At 47.2% G+C, this 7,981-nt stretch overlaps 1 long non-coding RNA gene across 1 annotated transcript; it reads right to left on the bottom strand.

The window, feature by feature from the left end:
• Positions 1-3,457: 3,457 nt before the first annotated feature.
• Positions 3,458-6,429, bottom strand: LOC146829926 (uncharacterized). Its single transcript, XR_014961119.1, has 4 exons — positions 6,343-6,429; positions 6,116-6,222; positions 5,501-5,609; positions 3,458-5,141 (listed from the first exon to the last, which is right to left on the bottom strand). It is a non-coding gene; the product is annotated as an uncharacterized LOC146829926 (long non-coding RNA).
• Positions 6,430-7,981: the final 1,552 nt, after the last annotated feature.

Raw genomic sequence — 7,981 nt, 5'->3', positions numbered from 1 at the left:
AGTGCCAGTGTCCTTTTACATTCTGTGCCCTGACTGCCGTTGCCTTCTGCCTTTTGTGACCCGAGTGCCAGTGCCCTTTTTACATTCTGTGCCCCGAGTGCCAGTGTCCTTTTAGTATTGTGTGCCCTGATTTGTGCTCCCTTTTACCTTTGCACCCTCGTTTTTCACCTCGCCTTCCCTCCTCGCCACCCATTTCCCGCTGCCGCGTCCCGGTTGCCACGCCCCCTTGCATCCCATTGGCCGCCCTGCTCCCACCTCCCAGCTGCTCCTCCCTCCCTCTCCCCCTCATATAGAGACCGTGCAGCGGACGCGCCGCTGGTGCGCCATAGGCGCGCCTAAGGCAAGCCCGTGTGCGCCCGTCCGCGGCCGGCCCGGGCCCAGCGCCAGGACCCCTGGATCTCGCCGGAGCGAGCCAACCCGACAGAGAAACGACACTGCCACCCTCCACGTGTTCAACACCGGCCGACAGCCAGCCTGCTACCAAGCCAACCCAAAACGCACCCACGGAGCATTCACCTGCCACGCCTGCAACTTCATCTGCACCCGTTCCGATACCGCATCCACCAAGCCAGACCTCAGCAACGATCCCCTCAAGTGCATCTTGCTCAACACCCGCTCCGTCCACAGGCACGCCGTTGAACTCTGGAACCTCCTCGACACAACATCACAAGACGTCGCCTTCCTCACAGAAACCTGGATGAACGCCTCCTCAGCTCCCGACATCGCCATAGCCATCCCGGATGGCTACAAGATCACCCGGAAGGACCGCGCCAACCAAGTAGGAGGAGGCATCGCCATCGTCCACAGAAACACCATCCGAATCACGACCAACTCCGACGACACCCTCACCACCGCCGAACACCTTCACTTCCAGATACACACCGACCCCAAGACCACCCTCAGAGGCACCCTCGTCTACAGACCCCCGGGACAACGCACACAATTCAGCGAAACCATTGCAGACTTCGTCAGCCCGCACGCCCTTACCTCCTCAGACTACATCCTTCTAGGGGACCTCAACTTCCACCTAGAGGACAACAACGACAGCAATGCCGCCTCCCTGCTAGACAACCTCACCAACCTTGGACTCAAGCAACTGGTGAACACCCCCACCCACAATGCCAGCCACACGCTTGATTCCATCTTCTCCTCCAGCAAACACATCTCCTTCAGCCACGCCACCGGACTGCACTGGACAGACCAACTTCGAGAGAACCACGACCCACAACCACCCTCAACAGGCTCCCCGCAGAAGTTGGAGCAGGATCACCGCCGACCAGCTCACCACCTCCCTCAGATGGAACCCTCCCGCCAGCGCAACGGACCCCCACGTAGCAGCCCGCAGCTTCACACAGTGGCTCACCGACTGCGCCGATGACCTCGCACCACTGAAGACCCCCTCCTGCAGACCCGGCAGCAAGAAAACCTCTTGGTTTACCGACAAACTCAAAAACTCCAAGAAGATCTGCCACACCCTCGAGAAAGCCTGGCACCACGACCAAACCACAGAAAACATGACGGCCTTCAAGAACGCCACCCGCACACACCACCAGCTGATCCGCACCACCAAAAGATCAACATTCAAAGAACGACTGGAAAACAACACCCACAACAGCAAGGAGCTCTTCAGCATCGTCAAAGAGCTCTCCAACCCCAGCTCTGGAAACAACGACATCACCCCCTCGCAAGACCTCTGCGACTCACTCGCCACATTCTTCCACCGCAAGATCGCCGACATTCACAACAGCTTCGGCGCACCAACCGCGCAACCAACCACCGAACCCACACCCCCCACCACCACCATCTGCAACTGGACCCCGGTCAGCACCGAAGACACCACCCGCACGATGAACACCATCCACTCCGGATCACCAACCGACCCCTGCCCCCACCACGTATTCAACAAGGCCGACTCCATCATCGCACCCCAACTTCGGGACATCATCAACGTCTCCTTCACCTCCGCCACCTTCCCGGAGAGCTGGAAGCACGCAGAGCTCAGCGCCCTACTGAAGAAACCAACAGCGGACCCCACCGACCTCAAGAACGTCCGCCCCATCTCGCTCCTCCCTTTCCCAGCCAAAGTCATTGAGAAGACAGTCAACAGACAGCTCGCCGCCTTCCTCGAGACGTACGGCTCCCTCGACCCCTCGCAGTCCGGTTTCCGGGCCAACCACAGCACTGAGACCGCCCTGATCGCAGCCACCGATGACATCAGATCCCTGCTCGACAACGGGGAAACAGCGGCCCTCATCCTCCTGGACCTCTCCGCGGCATTTGACACTGTCTGCCACCGCACCCTAGTACAGCGCCTCAGCGACGTCGGCATCCGAGAGAAGGCACTGGAGTGGATCATCTCGTTCCTCGCCGGCAGAACCCAAAGAGTCCGCCTCCCCCCGTTCAGATCCAAGGCCACTGAAGTCATCTGCGGCGTACCACAAGGATCATCACTCAGCCCGACCCTCTCCAACGTCTACACGAGCCCTCTCGCTGCCATCGCACGCCAACACAACCTCAACATCATCTCCTACGCCAACGACACCCAGCTGATCCTCTCCCTCACCAACGACCCCGCCACCGCCAGAGCCAGCCTACACGAAGGGATAAAAGACGTCGCTGAGTGGATGAAGAGCAGCCGCTCTTCATCCACTCAGCGAGTGGACTTCCGTCTTGTCTGACAGCCGTCAGACAAGACGGAAGTCATCATCCTAGGATCAGCCCCCTCCGCCTGGGACGACTCCTGGTGGCCCCCCGCCCTGGGCATCACTCCCAAGCCGTCTGGACTACGGAAACACCCTCTACGCCGGAACCACAGCCAAACTACAGAAAAGACTCCAGCGAATACAGAACGCCTCCGCACGACTCATCCTGGACATCCCCCGACACAACCACATCTCCGGCCACCTGAGAGACCTGCACTGGCTCCCCGTCAGCAAGAGGATCATGTTCAGACTCCTCACCTACGCACACAAGGCCCTCCACGACTTGGGCCCCAAGTACCTCAACAACCGCCTGACTTTCTAAACACCCACCCGCCAGCTATGTTCGTCCAGCCTCGCCCTCGCCGCCGTACCACGCATTCACAGAGCCACCGCCGGAGGAAGATCCTTCTCCTACCTGGCCGCCAAGACATGGAACTCCCTCCCCATCCGCCTTCGAACGATCCAGGACCACCTCTCGTTCAGAAAGCAACTCAAGACCTGGCTATTCGAGCAGTAGCGGACCCCCTTTCCCCCAGCGCCTTGAGACCCTTCCGGGTGAGTAGCGCGCTTTACAAATGCATTGATTGATTGATTTTTTTTTTTTTTTTTTTTTGTAAATCTTTTTATTCAGAGTAGCAAGTCAATGACATTACAGTTATGAACGTATGTAACTACAGCCAAAGCAAGCATGTTCTGCACCAAGCTAACACTGTAAATCAATATGTGAGCAAATACCGGTTTCTTTGCATCCCCAAACCACTGATTGATTGATTGAATGACTCGGTCGGAAAGGAATCTGGCCGACATGGTCCGATTCGGTCGGAAGGGCTCCGTTGGTCGGAGCCCTTCCGACCGGAATCGGAATCGGCCCCATAATGTGTCAAAAATATTGATTCATGCAATATTCACTACAATATTGTAGCCAAAATAATTAAATAATCATACATAAATATAAAAAAGCACTTTATACAAAAAACAATTATTGGAAATATTACATCAACAAATTTATCATTCACCCCAATAAACTATATACATAAAGTCTGATAAATAAATATATATAGATAACTAAATTTATATTCCAAACTATCAAACTGTATATCAAACATTGCTAATAAAACCTAAATTTGTGTTTACCATAGAACAACATAACCGATAAAATAATGCAAAGTAAAACTAAACCATATTGTGAAGATTTGGGTATATAATAAGGTATGACTGGAAAGCCCGAACATGTAGAACACACACAAATACCGTCTTGGGTCCAGTCAGGTACGTTTACTTAACCTTAAGCTCAACCCTGGGTAGGATTGTGAGCAGTAAGGCATAGAGAAGGAACAATGTGTTCAGCATTTAACATCAACATACAATAGAATAAGAAAATCGTGCGAACCAAAAGATACAAGACATCAATTTATAAAATTAGAGCAGATTTTTGTAAAATCTTAGATAACTTAACCATTAAAATCCACTGGATGGATCTGGAAATACAGAATTTAGAAATAATACATAACGTTCTATATAAACCACAAACAAGCATTGGCCAACAAAAAAAGGTTGGAATCTTTTGAAAAGTTTGTAAAAGTTTGTTTGACAAATCCGGCCTGAGTTGGGTGACCAAGTCCAGCAGGACAGAGGTCTAGAGGACCAGAAAGGATACTTTGGACAGTTACTTGGCCACCAGACTGTTTTTAGAAGAAGATACAAACTTTGCAGGATGACCGCCTTACACAGCAATGACGTGGTCCTGATTCTGAGGGATGCAGGCTAAACATGCTCAAGGATGCTCCTGATGCTGCACTGTTGACGGGGGTGAAGACCGGTCAAGTCCTCAGTCCACAGGTGAGTGGGGTCTCTCCACATATCTCGTGGTCCCACTTAGTCCTCTTTGCATGTTTCAAGGGCTGTTGATGCAGGCTTTGCACTTTTGCAACACGGCAGTCACATTGCAAATCTTTGGTGCAGACGTGTTCCTCGTGGTCAATGAATCCGGTCACAACCAAATCCATGGGTCCAGCAGACACTGGTGCACCATTAGGCTATCTCGAATTGTCCTTTGGGTTGCCCTGCGTCCAGTAGAGGCAGAACCTCTGCAGTGGCTACAAGAGATGCGGCTTGGGCTCTTCCAGCTTAAATATCCCCAGTGCTTGTCTGGGAGGTCAGCCAACTGACCATTGTTCACAAGAAAAAGACTTAAATGGCAAACCCAAACAATATAGAGGTTCAGTTCCCCACTAATGTAGAGTGCCAGCTATATTCAAGTTACATATACTTGTCAAAGGAGAAGGTAAGAGGATCAGTCCCATTAGTTGGTCATCTTGTTTGATAACAAATCCGAGACCCCTTAGAGATTCAGTTGCTTGTCATCTTTATTTTTAGGATTCAAATTCCAATACACGAACCAGCCGACACGTGTTTCGTCTTACAAAGACTTTTTCAAGGCTGGAAAGATAAACATATTTACTAAATACATTAAACTACAATACTAAGTTTAAGAAACATTGTAAAGAATCAGTGTTAAGATACTGACAAATATGTGCTCACCCACAATGGCGATGGTCAAAGATCAGAGTGCCGACAGGTACCCAAAGTTCCCAAGATCTGATTAGTATAATGAGACAAGAAGGAAGATGAAAATCCTATATTAAAACCATCGTATCACACCACTGTGATACGTTGTTTGGTTCACACTAAAAAGGTATTGGTGTTGACCAAAGGAAAGATTAGAGACACGGCCCAAACCTTGTATGACTATAGTAAACTACCAATCAGAAATAAAGCAAAAGAACATATCAACCCACCACAAATTGTAATAAAGTTGTATTGATGGTATTCGTAGTATGTCGTGAAGATTCAAAAACACGACGTCCAAACTATCCAAGGTCACTATAGCGTGTGGTAGATCATACCCTCCAATAAAAGAACAGATCAACAGCAGGTCAGGAATAAGAGCTACCAAGGAGTGTCCCTCCTAATGCTCAATTTTTAGAAGAGAATTTTTTAAATAATTCACACCAGATTTAGATCACGTGTGCTCTCCCAGACGGTCATAACGCAAATTCAATCATTCTCACTTAATGCCAGAGACTGTGTCCCTCCATAGTAACTGTTAACACCCCAACCTCACACGGTACCACCCGTGTAGTAACAACAGTGCCACAGAATATAACATGTGTGCATAAAACAGCATATCTCCTCATGAGACATGAACATGTGACCATAAACAATCTCCGAGGTCGGTCCCCCATGCACGTAAATTCGGACTAGTAATCTGCTTGATTTAGGTACAGTCAAACACAGATAGTCCATATACTATCCAATAACCACATGTAATACATAATTACATTGTGGCCAGAATAACGTAGCAGTATAGTGGTAAATCCAAGCTGACCCCTCTCTACTGTGAATACACGTACCAATGGGAGTGGAATGTAGTTCGTTCCAATGGGATATGTAGAAGCCGTTCAGTGACGTTCTCGTAATTGGTGGCGTGCAACAACCTTGATAAGGGTGCACCCACTGTCTGCAATCCCGCCAGAATGGGAAAAAAGAGAGAACACAAAAAAAATATTTTTTCCTGGTTCTCCCCCAAGGGAATACATAAAAGTGAACTGTCACCAATCCAAGTCACTCCAATTCTCACCTGTTTCCACAAGGAATGAGATACAACCGCAATACGCACCGTCTCACTAACAAGTAAACGGCGCGAACCTCCCATGTTGAATTTATCATTCCCGGCACAAGTGTCACGTGATGTCAGTTTGAGGTCACCTGATTGTGACACGTGTTATTGGGAGGTGTAGACAGCATAGCAATTTGGCCGCCATATTGTAACGGTTACCTCACCTGCAGATAGCATATATTTAACATCATGGAATACTGCGTGTGTGGCATTATAAATGAGAAGAAATATAGAGAACCTCCCAAAATGTATAAAAAAGCACACACAAAACATTTTTTTTTTTGCCCTCAAGCCAATATCAATCGCTCGAAGGTCGGTAATTACAATAAAATTTGGGTGATCCATCCCCCAATATCAGCGTAACATTGTTTCGGTTCAACTAAATCCAATCGTACAAAGTGGCTGTGTTTAATCCCATATTAGTACTCCACCAATCGAGATTAATTATTTAAAAAGTCTCGTAATCGCCTTATTTGAATGGTCTACTGTCCTCTATAAGATATAGGAGTAACTTCAAAAGATGAACTGAATATAACCAAAAGTAAGATAAAACGAAATAATAATAATAATAATACTAATAATACCAGCGCTTACCAGACTGTAAATACAACTTTAGTATTGTTCTTCACAAAACGCACGTCTGCCCAATAGATAAATAATTATTCTAAATAAGAATAATAATAATTCACTGCCTCGTATCATAAAATAACTCTAAAGGTGTGAACAAGTCGGGTAGAGCGTGAACAATATATCAATCCGCATACAATGCGGGATGCATAATTTGGAGATTTAATATCTCCCCATATGGAACGCATATTATTGCATTCTCTGTTATCAACTAATTGAAGAATTCAAAATCCAAGGGAAAGTAATAATTCCACTACAAATAAATCAGAGATAAAAACATGTCGCTACTGTAACCCCAATAGTCATAAGTTAAAAATACCACAGACGGCAACAGAGAAAAAAGAGAAAAGAAAACAACAAAACATACAGGTATCAAGAGAAAAACATCCGCAACCGCAGATGCCAGAGTGTTAGTAAAGCAATGAATAAACATGCCAGATAGATGAGTGCTCCTCACATACATAAGACAATATGCAATGCACATTAATCTTATACATCAATTTGTAGGTATATTGTACTATCTAAAGCCTCCTACTCATTGTCCTCTACATCAATTGATCCATATGAACAGACAATAATCTGCCCGTCACAGAATACATTCAAATACAGTGCAATATGGAATGGAAGCATGATTCACATCCGTGATCAAACAGAATAGACAACATTAGAAAGAAACATGGTTAACACGATTCAAGCATAGGAATATACAGCAACATTTTAAAGATTCAGTATAAGGAGTTATAAATCACGTTGTTGAACAAATCAATCTTTCAGAAACACATGAAGCTCCCTATCTAAATTCAGACCCAAATCAACAGTTCGTAGTTTAATTAATTAGTCCTCTTTGCATGTTTCAAGGGCTGTTGATGCAGGCTTTGCACTTTTGCAAAACAGCAGTCACATTGCAAATCTTTGGTGCAGACGTGTTCCTCTTGGTCAATGAATCCGGTCACAACCAAATCCATGGGTCCAG

This window comes from Triturus cristatus, chromosome 5_1 (genome assembly GCF_964204655.1).
Source record: "Triturus cristatus chromosome 5_1, aTriCri1.1, whole genome shotgun sequence".
In the NCBI taxonomy this organism is placed as follows: Eukaryota; Metazoa; Chordata; class Amphibia; order Caudata; family Salamandridae; genus Triturus; species Triturus cristatus.
Note: the sequence above shows the minus strand (reverse complement) of the source record. Positions and strands in the feature narration are given on the sequence as shown.